At 36.4% G+C, this 23142-nt stretch overlaps 1 long non-coding RNA gene across 5 annotated transcripts in view; it reads right to left on the reverse strand.

The window, feature by feature from the left end:
• The window catches only part of LOC147916645 (uncharacterized), a 1218588-nt gene that overhangs the window by 416166 nt on the left and 779280 nt on the right, over positions 1–23142 (reverse strand). The window lies entirely within an intron of this gene.

The following is a 23142-nucleotide window of genomic DNA, read 5'->3' on the forward strand; positions in this document are numbered from 1 at the left end:
TTCCAAGAAATTCTGAAGAAAAAGAAAGTTAACTTTTACAATACAGAATGATGGTAGGATGGGGTGGAGACTCTGGTATTTCATCCTTTTGCATCTTGCCGATTCACTCTCCTACTGCAAGCAGACGTATAAATCATCCGGTTCCTTATTTCCCCTTCTAGTTCATCAGGAGGATGCATCTTCATTTGAAAAGCACTTCGCAGTTCTTAAAGGATAATTCTGTAAGTGCAGGATGATGTTTCATTCCAAAAACAACAACAACAACAAAATTGGATTTTGGATGGCCTTTAGCAATCCACAAAGCAGCCCCTAAGGACCCCTTGGAGTTATGGTATCTAAGTCTAAAGAGGAAACAGGAGAAATCGAAATTGAGATTCTAGAAGTTAAAAGCGTCTGCTGGGCTTTTTCTCTCTGACTTCTAATGTTCTTCCAAACGGTTTAATATTCACCACCATGCGATTTGCGGTCATTCTAAAAGCGCTGTACTAGGAGTCTGGGTGGATGCAAACAAGAATAATATAAATATCTACCCTCAAGAAGCCAACAGTCTGGTATATGTGAAGACAGGGATCTGGTATTTTTCAAGTATTTACTATATACCTGGGGCTTTGGCATATGTTTGCATACATCTTATGTAATTTTCACAACAACCCCACGATGTAGTCGTTACCCTTTTTTTGGAAAATAGGTTTTCATCAGATGCAAGACAACTTCATTACCACCGAGCTAGTTAAAGCCACCATCATCTCTGTTCCTGTCCACTCAAATAGCTTCCTAATGGGTCCCATTTTTATTTTTGCCTCTTTCCAACCTATTCTGTGCTTGAAAGCCAGGGTAAGCTTTTAATAATGTAAATGAGACCACACTACCTCCCTGCTTGAAATGCTTCAGTGATTTCTTTTCTCACATAGACTGAATTCCCAACTTTTTTTCAGTAGTCTACAGTATAGCACTGTGTGATGGGGTCCTTGCCCTCTCTTCAATCTCATCTCTTCCCCACCTACGCCTCTGTTCCTTAGGCTGTGCTCATGCTGGTCTTCTTTTAGTTCCTCACACTAGCAAACTCATCCTAGCCTCAGGACCTTTGTACATACTTTTTTTTGTCTTTGCTTTGAATTCTCCCCAATCCAGCCCCCTCTCTACTCATCCTAACTTGTCAAATTCACCATTCTGTGGTACTTGACCTAAATGATCCCCCCTTAGAGAATCCTTTTCTGATCATCCTGTCTAAACTGGAGCTCTCCTGGTATGCTTCAGTATAACATGGTTCTTTCATAGTATGTTTCACAATGTAAAACAGTTATCTGTGTATTTACCTCTACTAGACTATAGACTTTAGATGGCAGAATCCAGGTTGCCTTGGTTCACTGTTGCATTCCAGGTATCTAGAAGCACCTTGCCCATGGTAGGCACTCAATATGTATTTGTTCAACAAATGAATACACTAGTTTGGAGGGCTCTTTATATTAGCTGCCAGCACTAGGAAAGCCTCCAGAACCTCAGTAACAAACACCATCATCATAGACAATTTTTATCAAACCTCTCGGATCTTGTGCTATCTATACATATTTCTTCTCTCAGAACTCTATGAAGAATATATTATCCCTTTTCATTGATGATGAAACAGAGACTTATAAAGTTTAAGTAAATTATCTAATCTTATACAATTAGTAAGTAGTTGAGGATGGATTCAATATACGTTTTAGTTTTAAATTAGTATTTTTCCATCTCCTATCATTGGTGGTTTTTTGATACTTGAATGCATCGGTTCTTCTCCTTTTGTGCCTCTGAATCTTCTCCACTCTGTGTCCTGGGATGCTGACCTCCACCGATTAGATTTCCCAGGTTCCTTTGATCCTCTTCCTCCTGCTTTTCCATTGGGTGGCCTTCTTCTAGGGCTGTGGAGCTCACTGGTTTCTGGGAATACCTTTTCCTCCTCTGCCCCTTCAGGCCTAAGGGTGGCGGTGGCTTGCCATCACTGTTCTCCTTGGGGTGCTTCATTGTCCCCTGCTGGTCTCCTTAACCCTGCTCACCCGTCTGTAAATAGACTCTTCATTGAAATCTCTTCCACTAAGAGATGGGCCATCTGTTTTTTCTGAGACCTGATGATTCCTAATAATCAGACAACTTTCATTTTCCATTTCAAGAATATTGAAAAAAATAATGGTCTTCTGGAGTTTCCACTCAAAAATTTTCTCCCTGATGATAATGACACCGAAGATAATATTTAATAAGCTTTCACATTTTTATTGTGTATCAGGCCTTCTGGCAAGCACTTTATAGCTTTTATGTAATTAAGTCTGCACAACTACTCTACAAGACAGGTGTTTGTATCCTGATTTTACATATGAGGCAATAGGCACAGAGAGGTTATATCATTTACTTGAAGTTAAAAGTTGCCAGTGGTGGAACCAAGAGTTGAAACTGGCCGGGCTGACCCCAAATCTGATCCTCTTTACCAACACCACAGTTGCATTGCCTTCCTAACGGTAGTGCTCAGGGCAAAGGAGTTTGAATCAAGAACCCCAGGAGACCTCCAAAGTGTAGCCAAAACAGCTCACTACACTTTCAGTACTTTATAGGTTCATGTTATCTCTCAAAAATTCCTGCAAATATAGCTTTCTACTTCATGGTATATATTCACTTGTGTTAATATTGAATTATTTATACTTAAATATTTCAGTAAAATTGAAAAATAAGGAAAATTTACCAAGTCCTTCCTATAGCTTATTGTATTACCTGACATAATGCCCCTCATAGTCATAAAGCCCAGATTCAAGTAAGACAATTCCTGATAAGATTCTTTTGGTAGTTTTGAATACTAGAACCCCTGTTACTTCTTTATGTTTATTGGTTTTATTGTTTGTTTGTTTGGATTGTAGAAAATATCACCCTTCATTAAATGAGAGGATATATCAAATATTCATCGTATAGTCTCACTTTAAGGTACAAGCATGAAATATTTTATACCTTACATCCTTGAAGAAAGCAATTTCCCAATTCCATGGGGAAATACTCATTCTTAAGCCTTATTGATCAACTAGATTTAATAACACATCCATTACCTAATTTGATCTCCATAAAAATCTGTGAGAAATGACCTCCATTTTACTAGTGAGGGCCTGAAGCACAGGGAGAGATGACAGTCAAAGTCGCGTTGTTGGTTAGGAGAAAAACAAAACAGGAGCCCAGGCTCTTGAACACTAGCTGGGATTTTTCTTTTGGGTCTTGTTGCTGGTTGCTGGCATAAAATAGGCATGAATCATCTGGAGACAGATCCTATTGCCTCAAGATTACTAGCAAGAAAGGAATGAGCTCCTGTTAAATGAATGTGGTCTTTGCTAAACCCCAAGCTTTTGAAACCACACGAGTGCTTTTGGGTTGAATCTTGGGCTGCCAGACCCACGAGACCTTTCTGGATGGATTCCAGTAACTCTGAGGCAGCGATTGTTCAAGAGTCTTGTCCATCTACCCAGACAGCACATTTGGAAAATGTTGCTTTCCCTTGCTTCATTTTAAATCTGCCATTTCAAGCAATTAATCGCCTGTCGAGTCCTCTAGTTCCCAGGAGAGCCTCAAAGCGCTCCTGCTACATTCCAAATCTCCCCAATTAAACCCATTTTCAAATCAAATGACTCATTTTATAATTATTTAATTTAAGTAATTTAAAAATTGTCTTATTTACTTCCAGATAAGATTTGAGGTGGTTTCTTGTAAAAGCACAGGGCAAAGAAACCAAAGACATTTGACATAATAAAATAACAGTAATACTTGCTAATATTTATTGAATGCTTGTCATGTGCCAGACATTCTGCCGGCCCTTCACACACATTATCACATTTGACCTAACCTATGAGGCAGATGATATTTACATATGAGGAATTGAGACTTAGAAAACTGAAGTATTTTTCCCACACAAATAAAATATGGTGGAGCTAGGATTTAAACCTGTTTCTCTCACTTCCTACTCCTAACTTTGTAAGCGCTATGACATATGTATTTTTTTTTCTCTGAAAGCCCTCTCCCCAATCCATATCTCCCAAAGACAAACAAGGCATGATAGGACAGTGGAAAGCTATGAGATTACATATTAAAAATCTGGCTGGGGAAAATTTCAGTTCCCAAACATATAACTTAGCTACAAATTTCATAGCAGATAGGACAAAGGAAAAACCAGTGCAGAAAGGTCCAGGGAAATGATGACTGATTTAGGAATCAGTTGTTCCTGACTTGGAATTCTAACTCAGCCACCAACTAGCTGTGTGATTTCAGGCATACAATAGACATAATGAAACTACTTTGTATTACTGAAAAGTTTAGAGATCATATACGCAAGGGAACTGGCATAGCGCCTGACACATAGCAGAGACTTAATTAAGCTAACAGTTGATGTAAAACTCTGTGATTAGCCCATTGTAATGTTTATTCCTCAGAATAATCCTGCAATTTAGGACCCATAATCTGCATTTCACAGAACAGGAACCTGAGGTTTACAAACAAAGGGTTAATAATTTAGTTAAGTTCATGCAGAGCTGGGATGAAAATATATACACATCAACAACCAAGGCAATATATTTTTCCCATCACACCTTGTTTTAATTGTCTAATAAAGGCAAGGAGACCTGTTTATCAGAAAAGACAAACCGTTGCCTGGCTTGGAGCCCTGGGAAGCATTGGCTGTGAGGGCCGTTGCTGCACTCAGCAAAATAACAACCAATGTCCTGGATGACAGTTTTACAAGAAAAGTGAAGGCCTTCCTGTATCACTGGTTCTTAAATCACAGGCACATAGTAAAACCCAAGGGTATGGTGCAAAATGAAGTTATTTAAGACAATTTTGTGGAGATGGAGAGGATAATGTGACCAGACATGTAACCTTCTCTTGGTCTGACTTTATACGAGGGTAAAGCTGGGAGCCTCTTGAGGAATAAATTCTTATAAAATATCTACTCTGAGTACAATTTTTTAGTTAGGCTTTTGACTACAGTATGGCAAACAGTGGATAGTTTTGATGCAAATTTCTTTAAAATTTCAAGACAAGGAACTGTTTACAGATATCTTATGATGGGAATTGGGCTACTTATGTAGCCATATTTTTCCACGAATTTGGCAAGAATTTGAAGAAATATAAAGAGAAACTTCATCAAAATTTGAGAACAGAAAATGGCCTCAAATCATGTCCTATCCACCATGACCCGTGAATGACAGACTTATTCGCTATTTCACGATTACCAAATAGCATCAACCAAATATTAACAATGGAAGTAATTCCTCCTTAATCAGGGGACACTATATACAATTTAGCTCTTGCTCACTTAGCTTGGAAGTATGTTGCTTCCTTAACCTTTATTTTCCATTTCCACGTGAGGGGGAAAATCCTAGCACCTCCATAGATGGTTATGGTGAAAATCAAATGGGATAGATAACTCATATGAAGTTCTTTGAAAAATGCAAACTGTTGTACAGAGATAAGTTATATTAAGTCAACACATATTTTCTAAATGACACTCGGAAATTTTAAGTCTCATTCAGAAAATGTATCACCTTAATATAAGGAAGCCACTAATCTGTCATAGGATTGTTGGGAATATTAAATGAGATGGAGTATTTTAAACATTTAGTTTATGATCAGTGTTAACAAAGATTAGTTAAAATTTCCTATAATTTTTATATTATATACTTGGGCTGTGATATTTCACCACTTATCACTAAAAAGAACAATGGTAAAATACCAAATCCTAAGTATATAATATAAACCTATGAAACACGAGTGCCTTCCCTTCTCTTTCTGATGGGAGGGTCTATAACATTCTCAGGACTAGGCAGCTGGCATTCCCAGACAAGTCTTTAAAGAGATAGTATGTTAACTCAGACTGCTTGGTGCCTTAGTATTCTTTTTTGCTCACTCATTGATAAGGCCACTTTCTCATATTTATAGTATAAAAAAGTATAGTTGGAGAGGATCTGCGTCCCTCTCCTGGAAGGTACAAATGTCGCATGTCCAGCAGAAACCTATGGTCCCAGGATATCTTTTCATGAGGATAAAAATAGATTCAGGAACCCATGTCTTACCTTCTTGGTGAAGCTTTTTTTGTAAGTGTCCTAAATAAAACCTGTTCCTCAGCCCATGCTGTCACATGTTTGTCCTTACCACCAATGCCAACCAGATAGTGACTACAAAGGTACCCACCTAGCTCAATAAAGTGACAGACAAATGATACTTGCTCAGTGGCATTGGTGCCTGAATTAAACAGATTAAAATATATTTTAAATAATATGTAAGAGTTTCTTAAATGACAATGATATGATAGGGTGAATACTATATTCGGTAAAACAGAATCCAAGAGGCGGGTACATCAAATAGCATCGTGGAGCTATTAAGATAATGCTTCTTCATCCTTCCACCTCATTAATTAGCAAGTAAGGCCAAAGACAAGGAAACTATCCTTGGTGATGAATTAAACACTATGAACACATAGGAGAAATTTTAAAGTGGACCATAATATTCTCATAATTGACAGAAATTAATGTTCTTATATAGAAAAGCATAAAAAAGAGGATGAAATAGGATGACATAAAACATATCAGATGAAATTATGATAAAATGTAAACTGTATCAACAATAGCAATTTTATTAGATACAGCATAGATATTAAATTTATTAATAAATATTTGGAAAAAACTTGGTCAACCAAATAGATATTTGAAGCTATTAGATATAGTAATTATAAAATGTAACATTTTAATGGTTTAATAATAATAATCAGAAAATGTATATCTAAGCAGTATTGAGGATAAATGGTTTTTTAAAAATCCTTTGGTTTCTGAACAACTAGATGTTAGATAATTGGACAGATTTTTAACAATATGCTGATCTCACAGAAAAAAAGCAAGAAAAGTCCCTAAGCTGCAGAAACAGAAAGAGAGAGAGAGAAAAAAGCAGACGTACGAGAAGAAAAATGAGGAGGAGGAGCAGGGGCCGAAAGCAATGGAGGAAGCAAATTCGGTAGCATAGGCTGCCCTGGGTCACAGGTCAGCACCAGCACACACAGCTTTTGTGAATAAATGCCATACCAGCAGTGAAAGACTAGGCCCCTGAGCCTTTAAGATGGCAGTGGGAAAAGGGGTATAAATCTACATCCTGACCCCAACCCCTCATAAATCGAGACCCATAAAAGTCTTCGTTTTAGCAAAATAATAAGCTAGGAGGGAAAATCTATTGTGGATAATACAGGGAGCCAAAAGATGTCTATAATGGCTTAGTGCTAAGTAGAAAATAACCACTACAACACCCACATTAGCAGTGTACTCTCAGAGTTTGCATCTATAGAAATAACTGTTATGGGTCTTGGGGTGGGATTTATAACAGCTTCACGGCCTAAGAAAGACCAAGTGAGGAAAGTAAATGGCACTGTTACTAGGGGGGATATAATTTATGTATCATAGCAAAAACGAATGCAGATTCTCTTTGGAGGAAAGAAATCTCATTTGAGGACCCTCAGGATTTGTATATATTACGTTCAGTCACAGATGAGCTCAAAATACTAAATTACCAAATATGTGAGAAAATAAAGAGCATTTGTAAACAACTATGAGTGGAAACACTAAGCAATATATCTAGACCCTAACAACTTCAGATACTAGAAATATCAAAGATAGAAAATAAAATAACTGCTGATGAAATATTTAAACACATAAAATATGGATTCAAAAGAAAGAGACAGTAGACTATTAAGACAGGAAGGCTAATTTATAAAATAAACAAATAGAGCTTAAATTCAACTATATAAATTGATTTTTAAAATTCTGAGGGGATTAAACAGTAGATTAAACACCGTTGAAGAGAATGTTAACGAATTGAAAAGTAAACTACAAAACATAGAGAATGCAATTCAAGGAGTGAGAGAGATGGAAAAATAAATTTTAAAAGTCATTATGGGGTATGTAGTGTAGAATAAAAGGCCATACATTAATTGACATTCTAGAAAAAGATAATGGAAAATAAATACAGGAGAAGGAAGATTCACTGACTCGAAAGGTGAAAATATTCCAGATTTACTAAAAGACATGCATTATTAGATTCAATAAATGTAGTATCTCAAACAGTAAATAAAAAAAACCCACAAAGTAAATTTTAAAAAGTTACACATCAGAATAAAACTGTAGACCACTAATGACAAATAAGCTAAAAGTAAAAATAGAGAAAAGACCCATTGTCTAAGTGGAAAGCAATTAGAGCAAGAGTAGACTCCTCCACAGCAACAATGGAAATCAGAAGATAGTGGAGTAGTATGTTGAAAATGGTGAGAGAAATAGGTATTAAATAAGAATTGAACGCTCAGGGGGCCAGCCCAGTGGCGCAGCGGTTAAGTGTGTGCACTCCGCTTCAGCGGCCCCGGGGTTCGCAGGTTCAGATCCCAGGCGCGCACCGACGCATGGTTTGTCAAGCCATGCTGTGGCGGCGTCCCATATAAAGTAGAGGGAGATGGGCATGGATGTTAGCCCAGGGCCAATCTTCCTCAACAAAAAAGAGGAGGATTGGCATGGATGTTAGCTCAGGGCTGATCTTCCTCACAAAAAATGAAAACAAAAACCAAAAAGAATTGAACACTTAGCAAAAGCTGTCTTTAAGATAAAGGGCAAAATGAAAATATCTCCAGATGAAATCAATATTATTTCACTGAAGAATTTTTCTAAAATAATGTACTTAGGGAAGAATTAAAGTAATTCCAGGAGGAAGGGCTATGATAAAAAAGGAATAAGGAGCAAAACACTGAAAAAAACAAAAACAAAAACAAAAACAACATGGAGGTAAAATCTAAGCAGTATTATTAAACATTTTAATAATGATGATGATAATAAACACTACTATGTCTAAATTATAGAGTTAATAAAAAAGCAAACCAAGAAAATACTAAAACATTTTACAGTAACAGCATGGGACCTATACAGAGAAAATTAAAAACTTATTAAAGATGGGAGGTAAGGATAGAAATGTGCATGATAAAACTTTTGAGGATGATGGATATGTTCACTATTTTGGTTGTGGTAATGGTTTCATGTTGTATACATATGTCAAAATCTATCGAATTGTACACTTTAGATATAGCTAGTTTATTATATGTAAATTATACCTCAATAGAGATATAAAATAAAAGTAGACTACAAAATATCTAAATAAATGGAAAGGCATGCCATATTCATGGAGAAAGGCTCAGTAATTTAAAGGTATCAGTTCTCTACAAATTAGTCAATGGATATAATACAATCTCAATCAAAATCCAAATAGATTTTATATGGCAATTGTCAAAGTGGTAAAAGCAATTTTGTATGAAAGAACAGAGGGCCTAGAATGGCCTACACACCTCTAAAGCAGAATAAGATAAATAGATATTCCCCATCACGTATCAAGACTTATTTTGAAAACTTAAAAAGTGATACATGGATTGATTGTTAGAGGCATTGATGTAGGAATAGAGAAATAGATAATAAAACATAATAAGTCAGATAATAAATCCATTAATATATGGGAAATTTTATATATAGAAGAAATGACAGGGTACATATTTGGGGAAAGAATACATTGTTTAGTAAATGCAGTAATGACACAAGTAAAATTAGTTAATATGAAAAAAATTTATTCCTACCACACATCATACAAATAAGCAATTCCAGATAGATTACAAAATTAAAATGAGAAAGCAAAATTTTGATATTATTAAAGAAGATGTAGGTGAATATCTTTTCCTCCATGGTGTAGAAAAGTACTTATTAAGATAACACACACAAAGCATGATTTATAAAGGAAAAAATTGATAATTTCAACTATATTAAAATTAAGAATTTGTGTTCTTCCAAAGTTACCATGAAGAGAATGAAAATGCATGTCTCAAACTAGAAGATATGTACAAGACATTTAAAGATAAGAGATTAATACCCATAATATATAAAGTACTACTAGCACTGTAAGAAAAAGATAACCAAAACAAGAGAAGAATGGGCAAAAGACATGAGCAAGTATTTTACAGAATAAGAAACTAGAACGATCACTACATATACTAGAAGTATTCACTTTCATTTACCAAAAGGAAAATGAAAATTAAAACCACAAGTAGATACCATGTCATTCTCACCAGGCTGGTAATTATTCAGCATGTCTGATAATATTCGGCGTTGACAAGATTCTAGAGCAGCAGTAACTTATATTATGCTGGCACAGGTGTACTTGGTACAACTATTTAAGAAAAGTTTGCCGTTATCATGTAAATTTGAAGCTTCACATATACCATACAGAATTGATAATAAATGAACTATAGCCATATGCTTCAACAAGTATAAATCTCATAAAGCTAATGTTGGATGAAAAAAACAAGTGGAGAAAAATATATCCAATATGACACATTTATATAAAGTTTCCTGAAGATACATACAAATATAGTAAACCAAAAATAGAAGGTAAATAAAAGATAATTCAGAAATAAAGTTCAACAGTACTGTTAATGTTCTTTTTATTAAAGTATGTAATAGAAAAATTCTTCTAGACATATGAAGTATCTTTAACATGAAAAGAATTTAAAACCTTATAGTTCCAAATTGTATGGGTAATAAGAATGTAAGTATGCGTACAAGCTTGCTTGTAGACAAAGGTTGGAATGAACAATGCAAAATGAGTTATAGCATGATGATGAGGTAACTGTTGATACGAACACACACACACACACACACTTTTTGTGTGTGTGTATTATAAAGCTTCCTTGGTTGTCACTGATATTTATTAGATTCAAAATGTGATTAGGAGAGTCAATGTTCAAAATGATTTTTAATTATTTATATCCTATGAGTGAAAACTAATTTATATTTAGGAGTATTTTATGTTATTCTATACCTTGTTTAAAAATTTAAAAATAATAATATCCTGCTGCAAGCCAAACTGATAACTGTAATACAAGACTAACTCTTACAAAGATTTGGAACCTATTAGCTTTCAATGGCATTTCTAGCAGTAATTATTCATTTAAACATTATAGCATATGTTCAACTTCGATGCATGGATGACTGCCTGAAATTCCCAAGAGTATAAACAAAGGCATTTCATTAAAGATCCTTTCTTGAACTAAATCTCAAGATTATCCTGTTTATTGGGGTTTTATTCCTTAGTATGAATGAGAAATAATTTTGCCAAACAATTTTCACCAATTGGAAGGTCAGGCTCAATCGCGTTTGTGTAAAGTCATTTGTAATACAGCACACACAACAGATAAAGCCAACTCTCTTTCAGTAAATGGTGTATTGATTTTGCACCTGTGAATGCATATTGTACTATTTAGAGAAAATGTCTGTTCCAGTACCTGCCTATTCCCTAGGAATATGTGTCCACAAACTAAATAGTAAGGTGAGAACTCCTCTAATTTGCTTACATTATGTGGTATTTACCCATGAGTATGCTAACTGTTAGAGGAAAAAAGGAAGTCCACATGACATTGAACGATTTCTTTCTTTATTACACACACACACACACACACACACACACAGAGGGAAAGGGAAAAACGAGAGACAGTGAAAGCGTGAGTACCTAGTACGGCCAGGCACCGTGCTAGTCACTGGCAATATAAAATCTAATAAAATGTAGCGCCTACATTATAAGATGAGAGTATAATGAAGTGGACTGTCAAGTTCAATGTCATTAGAATAGTGCTGTAACGTAGATCTGTAAATGGTGCAGGAGAAGCTCCAGGAGGAAGACGAAGCTTTGCATGGAAAGCATGAATCAACAAAAGGTGAACCTTAAAGGAGGCTGCTGAGAGAATAAGAGGAGAAAATACATTCAAATCAAACTGTCCACAACACTGAAGTCTGAAAGAGGAAGACACATTTAGAGAAATATACATCATTCACTGAGTTTGGAGCAGGGATACATAACATGCAGACAATGAGACTAGAGAGGCAAAAAGAGACAGGATCAAAAATAGCCCTGAAATCAGAGGAAGTTTTGAGTAAAAGAATAGTGCATTCATTTTTTATTTTAAATATATTTCTCTAGCAAGATTAAACAGGTCTAGCTTTCAAGAGGACTGTAAAATGTATAAGAGACTATCCAAAAGTCACTGCAAATATGAACACTAACATATATATGTTATTATAGATGCCTGAAGGTGAAAGAGTGACAAAAAAACAAAGGAATCTCAGAATCTCTGTAAGGAAATAGTCATCAGATATTGAGATTCTAGGAGTCTGGGTGTGGGTATAACACACGGGGCCTCCTGAATATAATAACTACCATCAGCATTTATCATGTGTTGCCTATGTGCTAGCCACTCTGCTAAATATTTTATACTCATTATTTCATGTAATCTTTCCAACAATTCTAAGAGTAGGTTTTTTAAAGTCTATTTTAGAGATGAGAAATCTGAGAATTAAAGATGCTAAATAATTCACCTCAAATCATACAATTAGTAAATAGAACCGTGTCTTATTTCAAAGCCTGACCATTTGAATGCAAAAGGGACATGGAACTCTCCTCACTGGTCTAAAGTTGAGGAGGTCACCTCTCTGTTTTACGCCGAGTGAACTTAGACTCCAAGACAACTTAGAAACACTACTGCTAGGATGAAATTAAGCCAGAGAATGATATCAGGCAACCTAAAAACTAAGAAGAAATGCCTACTCCAGCGAAAATGGAAGCTGCAAAGAGCTGCAGAGCCTGCCCTCATCACCTCTTGCCTTAGGTTGGCTACAGACTCATAGAGGGAATGAATGGAGGGCTTTCTGAGAGAGTATGGGCTTTAACAATGACTCCAGCAGAAGTGGTAATAACAACCTGCTTATTGGACACACACTGTGCCCCAGGGTCTGTGCCAAGCCTTTTACACAGGAGCTAATCGATGCACAAAGAAGTAACGTGACTTGTCACTGGTTACCTAACTCCAAAGCTCATTGTCTTATGCACAACTGCCTTCCACGTCCAACTGAGTATAGGAAATATCTGAAGGACGGTGTAGAGTTGGTGTTTAAATCGATATATCAATTTACTATAACAACTTTTCTACCTTGATCGTGTGCTTCTGCCTTACAGAGTAATACAGAGGATGGATTGGAGGGGGTTTAACTCTCAGCTAACCATAGTTTAGTTGAGGAGTTAGATAAGGGTACACATGACTTCAATAATAAATGCGATGTTTTCAAGTTGCAAAATTCTCATGTGGTTTGGGGTGTAGGAGGTATTCAGAAAAAGCTTATAACAAAATTGATGTTAATGTATTTTCCCCAGGTGCCCTTAGGTACGCAGATGAGCTCAGCTATATGAACCTCATTGCACGAAAATTTAAATTCACAAAACAGATACATTAAGAAGTACTTATTCTCAAGAGAAAAAGCAATTTTCACACTACACAAGGATTTCTTTAACTAACAAATTCCCCCCTAGTGTATTTCAATTAGGTTTCCATTTACAAAAGGAAAAAAAATCAATTTGCAGGCAAGTTTGCAGTGACACATCTATTGCATAAAGCAAAATACGGTAGTATCACTTTTTAGACGTTCAAACAAACTCGTGGGCAGAAAACAACTTGAAAACCACACACTGAAATAACGCATCCTAGTAGATACACACAGGGTATCCTTCGACTCTCCAGCTGGATGATAAACTCACCAGTACTGAGAGTTCAGTGCATGCCAGCAAAACTCTCAAGTTAATTCCTACTGATGAACTCCTTCTTTTCTAATATATTTTTTTCCTCTACTATTATCTGGAAACAAGTTGACACTGGCTTTTTACACTTAGGACTTATCTAGACTTCCAGCAGTTTGGCTGATAAGGAAATTACTAAATAAACTTCTAACTCAGCCAGATGGTAGGTGGCCATGTTTGACTTGAAATATTTTCAGCTTTTTGGATTAACAAAGAGCTAAAAATTTTAAGGATAAGAAGAACTTTCCCCTCCTCACTTTTCAGGGTAGTGTTTATTCAGAGGAATAAACTTTTCAAACTTTTGATTGACATCCCTGCATGAAGCAGCATCTGATCAATTACATGGAGAACATAAAATTTATTGAAAGTATAAACAGTAACTATGGCTGCAAAAAAATTGTTTTTTGTCCTTGCGAGGATGAATAAACTGGAAAAGATTTTCACATAAACGAAATCTCTTACATAGATGTTCCTTCCCTGAAAACCTTTAGCAATAAGATAATGGGCCAGCGTGTCAGTGATGGTAAGATGTAAGTCACTCTAAATAGCCTCTTAAATGCCAAAGGGATACAGGGAGAGAGCACAGCACTTATGGTAGAATAAAAAAATCTCTGTTTTTGCACCTTGGGTTCTCTCAGGGACTACCTGCATGACCTTGGGGCTCTCTTTAACCTCTCATAGCCTCCCTTTCCCCATATGCAAAATAGGGTCCAAAGTATCTACCTGCCATGGCATACAATCCATGAAGTATTAGCTACTATATAGTTTTGTGGTCATTTATAGCATCTCTTGTCACTCAGCTCTTTTATAAAACAACTGTTTTATAAGCATCTTTGCAAATATTTCCTCTGTTTTTTGGGATTTTTAGCAATTACAAATCAAATTCTAATAAGTACTATAAATCAGCCAAATTGAACCAACATGAACAGATAGTTCACTGCTCTGTGCCAAGTACTGTCTTAATTACTCAGAAGAGAAGCATGACAATGTTTAAGAATGTTTTGGTTTACTTACAAAATACGGTAGACTGATTAAAAAAATGGCCCCAATTTTCCACCCCTTCCCGTAGCCACGATCTTTGTAATGTGACTTTGTAGCTCTTTCTATCAAGAGATAGAATATATTTCTCCAACTCTTTTATCTGTGCTGAGCTTCTGAGCTAATAATTAATAGACTGTGATGGAAATGATTGTCTGCCAGTTCTGAGCTTAGGTCTCAAGAGACCTTGAATATTTCTACTCTCTTGGAGCCCTGCCACCTCCATGAGAATAAGTTTGGACTAGCCTACTGGAAGATGAGATACCACATGGAGGAGAGCCCACTTGTACTAGCCAAGGCCCTTTTAGACTAGCTATAGTCATTTGAGAATCCAAACTAGATCAGAATAGCCCCCAACTCAACTCACCACTGATTGTAGCTGCACAAGTGAGCTTAGCTGATTCCAGAAAAAAAATTGATCTAGAGATTCATGAGCAATATGTGTCACAAAACTCAAGGAGATTACAGTTTCAAAAAACAATAAGGCTAACAAATTAATTGATGAAGTGAGACCAATGGCTCATGCAATGGAGGCAAAATATAAACTGTAATGGGGCAAAGAGGAGGGAGAGGTCATTGGCATCCAGGAGATTCAGGGGAGCTTTTTCAATGTGATCCCATTAGGATTAAGCCTGGAAGGATGGAAAATGTTGGAAAATGTGGCAGGTTTCCAAACTTAAGGACATTTTCTGACATGCTAAAACATTTGTACTATTTGGAAAAGGGGTGGTTTGAAGAATCGTAAGCAGATTTGCATTTTAGAAGGAATACTCTGGTGGCGATGTGGAGGCTATATTGTGAGAGAGAAGGAAGAAGGAGGGAGATCGACTGAAGCCTATTCTAATAATCATTCATCTAAAAGAAAATGAGGATCTCACTAAGAGAAATAGTCAATGGGGATAAAGAGGAAAAGATGGGTTTGAGAAATATCAGGAAGTAGAATCTATGGATGGAATTGTCGCTTTTGATTGCAGTGCAGAAGCACCCAGCAGAAAGGTAGAATATTGCAGAACTGATAATTCTCTTACTCCAACTGCTTCTTGGAAACCCACTGTGTCATTTTGATGGAAAGATTTAGCCCCTGAACTTCTAAAGAATGCTGGCTTTTGAAAAGAAGAGAACATGGGATCCCTGTAGATACTGGTGATTGGGTTTAGCTCTGTTTTGTAGCCTGTACTTAGATTCTTTGTAGATAAAATCAGGGCAGGTGCTAGAAGCTGCACGTACCCAAAGGTGGCTTCCTGAGACATCGCTTGACTCTGGGTCCAAAGTTACAGCAACTTCTGGGGACATGCATGCCTTCCTGAAATCAGTGGCGGGAGTGACCATTCACTTTCTCTTTTGTCATTTTACCTTTCTTTTTTCCCCATTAAGTTCTAACTGAGCCTTGTTTCAGAGTAGTGGACTGTGAAAGTGGGCTAAGAAGATTAAAGTTCTCCATGACGAAGGTATGAAATACGACTCTGACAATTTGATGCTGATCGTTTGTGATGTGTGAAATTAAATCCTTATCCAATGTGCCTAGACAATGCAATTAGTCTTCGGTGTCTATATTAGGAAACATTTCTTGTTAAATCAATGCAGGAGCTCAGCTCAGAAATAGACTAATCTGGGGAAAAATATTTTTAAATGTCAGTCATTCAGTACTCCAGGTTTCCAAAAAAAAAAGGTGATGACAAAGAAGAAAAGAAAGCTAAATGATTTGCCTGTTAAATGATATACACTCTAATTAATTATCTGTTCATACCGTTCATACACTTACGTATCCATCTTTCTGCATATATTTGTTGAGACCTACTATGTATGAGATACTTGTGTTAGAGATAGTGATGAAAAAAACAGATTGAGTCCCTGCTTCATAGTATTTACAATCCCCAGAGGAGTGAAGAGGCAGACATTAAACAAATACAAATAATTGTATAATTTAAAATTATAGCAGATAGTACATAGAAGCAACACAAATAGCCAAGCTGAAAGCAAGAATTTTGTCTATCTTTGTCACAACTGTATGTGCCAGGCACTGCCCCAAGACCTTGACATATGACAAATTTACTTAATCCTTACAAAGTAAGTACTTTTATTACTCCCATTTGGGGGCTGAGAAAGATGAGACAAGGAGGGGTAAGTAGTTTCCCCAAGATTAGCCACCTATTAAGTAGCCAAATCAGTAGCAGAAACCAGGCAGTTGGGCTTACGGAAGACATGCTCTTAGCCACTGTGCTTTCTGTCTATGCCCACAGAGAAGAGCTAATCTCAACCTAGTAGCCTGATCCTCTTCTCTATTACAACACGTCTCAATCATCCTTCATGATCCAGCTTATGACAAGCCTTCTGTGACACCATCATCAAATCCCACAGAGAGTTGACCCTTCTGCATGTTCTTAATTAAATACAAGAGGAATAGTGTAATGGGGTTATGAGCATACACTCTTACACCAGCCTACCTGACTCTGACTCTTATAGGGTGCAAAAGCTTGGGCAAGGTACTTAACCTCTCTCTGCCTCCATTATACATCCATCCTGGCACCATAAACTAGCCCACTGGTAGATGGCCACCATTCGGGAACAATTGGGAACTTAGAAAGAAAAGCCACAACCATATTGCAATGGTTTAGTATGCTCAAAGCTCTACCCTTACTACCTAGAATGATGTCCCAAATATAGTAGGTACTCAATAAATATTGTTGACCAAATGAATGAAATCCTTTCCTGATTTTTGCCAGCCTACTCATCTACTCATTAAACTTTTCAGCAACATTGGATGACTTGATATTCTCTTAACTCACTCTACAGTTTCTTATATCCACACCATTGTATTACTCTCTCTACCCACAATAATGTATCAGAATACAATCTCTTATCTAAAACCTATGCAGTCAGATGTATGGTAGAACTGGTGGGCGTGAAGCATATTTTATAAAGATAAACCAAGGCAATTGCATATTATATAATGCCCTAAGTAGGGTCTGGGGCATCCTATAATCAAAATATATTTATATTTCTGGAGCTAAACATATAAATATTCACACTAAAAGCGATTAATGAAGGCTCTAGAATATCAGTCCACTTTAGGTTTTGCTACCATTTGAGCTACAAAAATCTTTTCACTTTCAGAGTGTTGGTCTTTGAAATTGCAGGTAAAGTACTGTGGGCCTGTGGTCTCCTTACCCCGTGATCTCTTTGGGTCTTAATTTTACCCATATCTCAAAGGTAAGACCTCATCGTATCTACCCAGGAAGTTTGTCCTGTTTCTGGCAGATGAAGTTAACCTCCCAGTCCTCTACTCCCACCAGCAGCCATTCCTTTAGCAGTGTGATGACATTTTCAGCATTGTGCCTGATTTAGACACACATATACTTAGTCTCCTTTCTAAATGGAAAGATCCTTGAAGGTCAGGAAAATGTCTTATTCATACTTTATCTTTTGCACTAACATAGAGATTATCCTTATCATGAGTAGCTCTTAATTGAACATAAAGGATGGCTAGAATTTGGAGAGAAAAACACAGGATATTCCTGGAAAAGGTGAAGACTAGAGGGTGAGAAGGCAATACTATATACCGATTGAACACTACATGAGTTATCTAACTCAAAACTAACAAGCCTAAATGAGGAAATGGAGAATTAGAGAGGTTGAGTGACTTAAAGAGTGGCAGCATTACAATTCAAACTTAAGACTGCTTGACTTTAAACTCTGTGTTTTTCCCACTCTATTCTGCAGCCAGAGAAGATAGTATGGTCTAAGAGAATTTGCAGAATCTTAATGAATCTTGATAGAAATTTGTAAATCTCATGCCATTATAGACATGACTCTGGAAGAGAAGAGTGAAATAAAGAAACAATATTTCCCTTGGATGCAGTTGGGAACTTCAGGGCTAAATAAGTCCTCTCACAAGGTTAGGAGCGTCGGAGGAATTTATTACCTTTATCATTGCAAGGAAACTAAGGAGAGTGGAGATAATATTTAGAAGGAGCCACTAGGTACAACAAGCTTGCAAACTTAATTGTAATGCTGATCCCCTCTGTGGCATCTCATTAAGCATCTAGGAAAATCCTTTATCACAAAAGATTTCCAAGGATGTGACCTTTTCCTTCTCTCCATTTCTATTTCATTTAAATTATCACCCTGAAGATTTCAAAGGGGCATTCTCAGCAGTCTGATAGATTGGAGCCCCTCTCTAACTAAAGGAAACATTGATTGCATGAGGAGAAAAAATATCAGAGGCATCCCCTGTAGGTCATTGTGTAACTTTGTACTCATGTGAGACTTTTTTAATATTTGGTATCACTTTGAAAATGACAGAGTAGCGATAAAATAATTAATTTCTAGAATAACATCTTGTGGTGTAATTATAATCAGGAAAGCAATTGTGAAGACATCATTGTAAATCTGCATTTCCATTCTCTCACATAACTTGGCCATGAAATGTACTCAGGGCACAAAGGAGGAGGTGATTTGTTCTTTAAGTGAAACAGAAAATTCAACCTGAGCTGTGAAAATTAAGGCTGATTGTTGCTCTCTGTTTAGATTTGTTACTAAAATCTTGCAAACAGGATCAGCAAGTCCTGAAACATTTAGATTTTTTTAATGTACATATATCTATAAATGTATGTATATATGTAGGCATTTTTAATGTTATGTAGGACAGGTAAATATAATTGGCTTTTTAATGTTTCTTTTAGTGTTTAAAGGTTAGATTGACTCAAGATATATTTCCATCAAAGCTTCTCCATTGCCTTTCGGTAAAATGCAAACTGCTTAACATGGCGACAATGCCCATGTGCTCTGCTCTCTGCCTACCTCTCGAGCCCTTGTCCCCTCTTACCAGGTACTTTAAAATACTCTTCTTTCCTGTATTGTGATATTCTCTCTCCTACTGCAGTGGGTTTGTACCTTTTCGCTCTTCTGTCTTCAATGCTTGTCTCTATCTCCCCATGTGCTCTGAATCTCAGAAGCTTCCGCAATCTTACACGGACACCATCCTGGGCACACCTTTCCAGGCTGAGGTCATTGCTGCACATCTCTGCATTTTCCCATTGCTAGCCCTGCTCAAACCTAGAATCACTTGGTCTCAGATTATCTTTCCCACTGAACTATGAGCTCTGGGAGGACAGGGACAGGTTCAGCTTGTGAAACTTGGATATATCCTTAGCCTTGAGCACAGTGTCTGATGCATACTAAAATCTCAATAAATATTTGTTGAAAAAATTAATGGATAAGAGAAATCAATGTGTCCAGTGAAAGTCAGGATTGAAAAGTGGTTGGTCGTTTTAAATGAACAAGTTTCAACTGCTTATTTCCAAAACTCCAAAGGTAAAGCAAATGGCCAATTTCTCATCTCTTTGATTTTAACTTTGAGCACCTGTGGGGCATATAAGTAGATGCTCAGTTGGTGTTGCTTAAATAAATGGGGCAGTGAAGCTGAGTGGAAGGTGCTGGACTTCAGAGCAGCAGTTCATCTAGCTGAATTACTGAGCTCATCACTTAGTAGCTAAATGACTTTATCGCTCATATTTCTTCCTTATAAAACGACGCTAGCAATTGTTAATAAGTATAAGTTAAATATCAATTGATCTGTTTTCTGCTTGTTTTATTTCATTTTAAAGAATTAAGAAGATAGACAAACATTGATAGTACAGTATTGATACTTTGTGGCTATTTAATAAATTGTAGATTTTATTTTTATTATGCTACATGAAGCAAGACATACAAAGATGAATTAAATAAGATGTAATACTTAGCCTCAAATCTAATCTAGGGAATAAAACTGATAAGTAAAGAAGAGATTACAGAGAGATTTGTGAAGAACAATTTTGAGGTTCACACTGAATATGAAAATTATTTTGAGAGCACATGGCTTGTGTCAGGATGGAAAGGGATCACAACAGAGTTAGAATCTTAATTTTATCAGTAGCTGTGAGCTCTTGGGAAAAAAATATTTAGCTTCAATGAAAATCAATTTCCTTAGCTGAAAATATGAGACACAGCATCAGTTACTCCGTAGGAGTATAGTGTGGCTAAAATGTGACAATGTATGTGAGGGCATCTAGCAGAAATGCACTGATATTCCAGCACCTGTTATATGCCAGGTGACCTGAGATTTATATTCATGGTCTGTAATATGATTGATGCTTTATAGAGTTTTGCATGAATTAAAAGAAAAACTGAATGTGTGAGAGAGCTGTTAAACTTGGGCTTGAAGGATGAGAGAATTTAGATAGGCCAGTTATAGAGCAGGATGGGGGAGGTAACATATTCCAAATGAGGACAGGTTGTGAGTAAAGGGGCAGAGGCAGGAAACTACAAGGCATGGCGAGAGGGCTGTAAAGTGACTTGACCAAGGTCACACAGCTAGTCTGTGGCAGATCAAAGTCCTTTCTATTTTATAATACGATTTCAGAGATAAGGCCATAGATGATGTGTGAGATGGCCTGATTTTTAGGAAGATTATTTTGGTGGTTATTTGCAAGGAAGCCCGGAAAGTGGAGTCCCTGCCATGTTCCACGCAGTCAGCTGGGACACCAAACATGCTCATATAAGTCATTCTTGCAGAAAGTTGTGGTGCTGTCACATAAGTAAAGCCATAAAATACTTTAGGGATTGGTGGAGGTAAGAAGACAATAATACAACTGATAATTGTAGCAAACAATCATATAGTGCTTACTGTTAGAAATCACCAGAATTTGACCTGTAAATAATGGCAATTTCATAGTTGAAACTCATATATTCCAGGAATTATTCTATGTGCATTTAAAAAAAAAAAAAAAGCATTCATTATATTCTCACAGCAACCTTATCAGATTGGCACTATTATTATTCTCATTTAGTGGTAAAGAAACTGAGGGACATTTCAAAAGACAGTTTGGACTACTTAATCAGAGCTCACAAGAGAGGTACATTCTAGAGATAAAATTGAGAATGTCGTGAATATCAACATAGGAGTTGAAGCATGAGGATAGATGGGATTTCAACGGGTTTAAAATAGAGCATGGAGAGGATGAATTTAGAAATGTGAGAAAAAGGTCATCAATATTGCATGGGATATACTGATACTAAAAAATTATCTGAAGTCTATCTGAAATTTAAATATGTTTTATATCTTATTTTGCTAAGCCTGGAAATCCTCCCTTTATGAGTAAACAACAATTTATCACTTGACTAAAATTGTAGAGTCATCCATGTGATGGGTGACTTGCCCAGGACTTACAGATATTCATTTGCTCTCAGAAGGTCTGGATTTTACCTCTGGCTATGCCCCTTTCTATGCCACATTTTCAGTACTTTTCACCATGCATGTTTTGAAAATACTTTTGTAAGAGAAAAGATATTAATGAGCTCATGTATATACAATATACTTGATATTTGGAAGCCTGGTGAGATGATAAAACCTGTTTTGCTTCTAAGCCAACTAATTTTTTGTTTTTTTCACAATAACATTTTATAATAACATTATATAGCATCAGATATGGTGATATTTAGATATTTGGTAGGGGGAGATTTGTCATATAAGCTGGCAGATATGGCTGCTAAAAGACCTCAGTCTCCTGAATCTTCATTTCTAGCTCTATAATGGGAAAAAAATCATTATTTTATTTATCCTACATTTACTCTACATTTATTCTGTTCTGGCCCTCTACAAAGCACTAGGGAGTCAGAGACAGGCAAACAAAAGCACTCAGGAGCTAACAATCTAATGCAGATACAGGTAAGCCTTATAGAATTGCTTGAGAAGCAATTACAATAATGAATATGTTTTTGTAAAGTGGAAGAGATTACACAAATATAATTCTTTGGTAACTTTTCAATAAACTCCTAAATGATTTTTCCTTTCCCCTATTTCTCCTTATCCTACCTTGTGTACCAAACAACCTTCTATTGTATACATGTATCCAGATTACCCTATTAATTAAAAATTTGTGTTGGCTCCTCATTACCCATAAAGTTCAAATTTTGTGACATGACAGAAAAAGCCACTCACAAACTAAACTAGTCTTTTCTTTGCAGACTCATCTGCTACCATGCCTTTGGACTAGCTGCTGCCCCTCCCTGCTATTCTGCCCCTAATGAGCTCATTTTCATCCTTTAAAGCCCATTTCAATTGTCTCCTACCCTGTGAATCCCTTCCTCAGTCCTCCAAGGCAGAAGGAATTGATTCTCTTGCACTTCTCCTTCCACACACCATGCCGTTGCATTTTATACAGCATTATAATAATTTCTTTGTGTATGTTTCTTCCTGATTACCTCAAGAGTACAGTATAAGTGCAGCACATACAGTTTATTGTTTTTAACAGCCCAAGGACTAACATGGAGGCTGGTTTAAAAATTTCTCAATTAATGTTTGTTGAATTAAATATATTTATGTATACTTACTGCATAAAAGTCCAAATAAGTAGGCAAATTATACTTAATAAATGAGTA

The sequence above is a fragment of the Ceratotherium simum genome, chromosome 7, assembly GCF_057802395.1.
Source record: "Ceratotherium simum simum isolate JZ-2026a chromosome 7, ASM5780239v1, whole genome shotgun sequence".
NCBI lineage: Eukaryota > Metazoa > Chordata > Mammalia > Perissodactyla > Rhinocerotidae > Ceratotherium > Ceratotherium simum.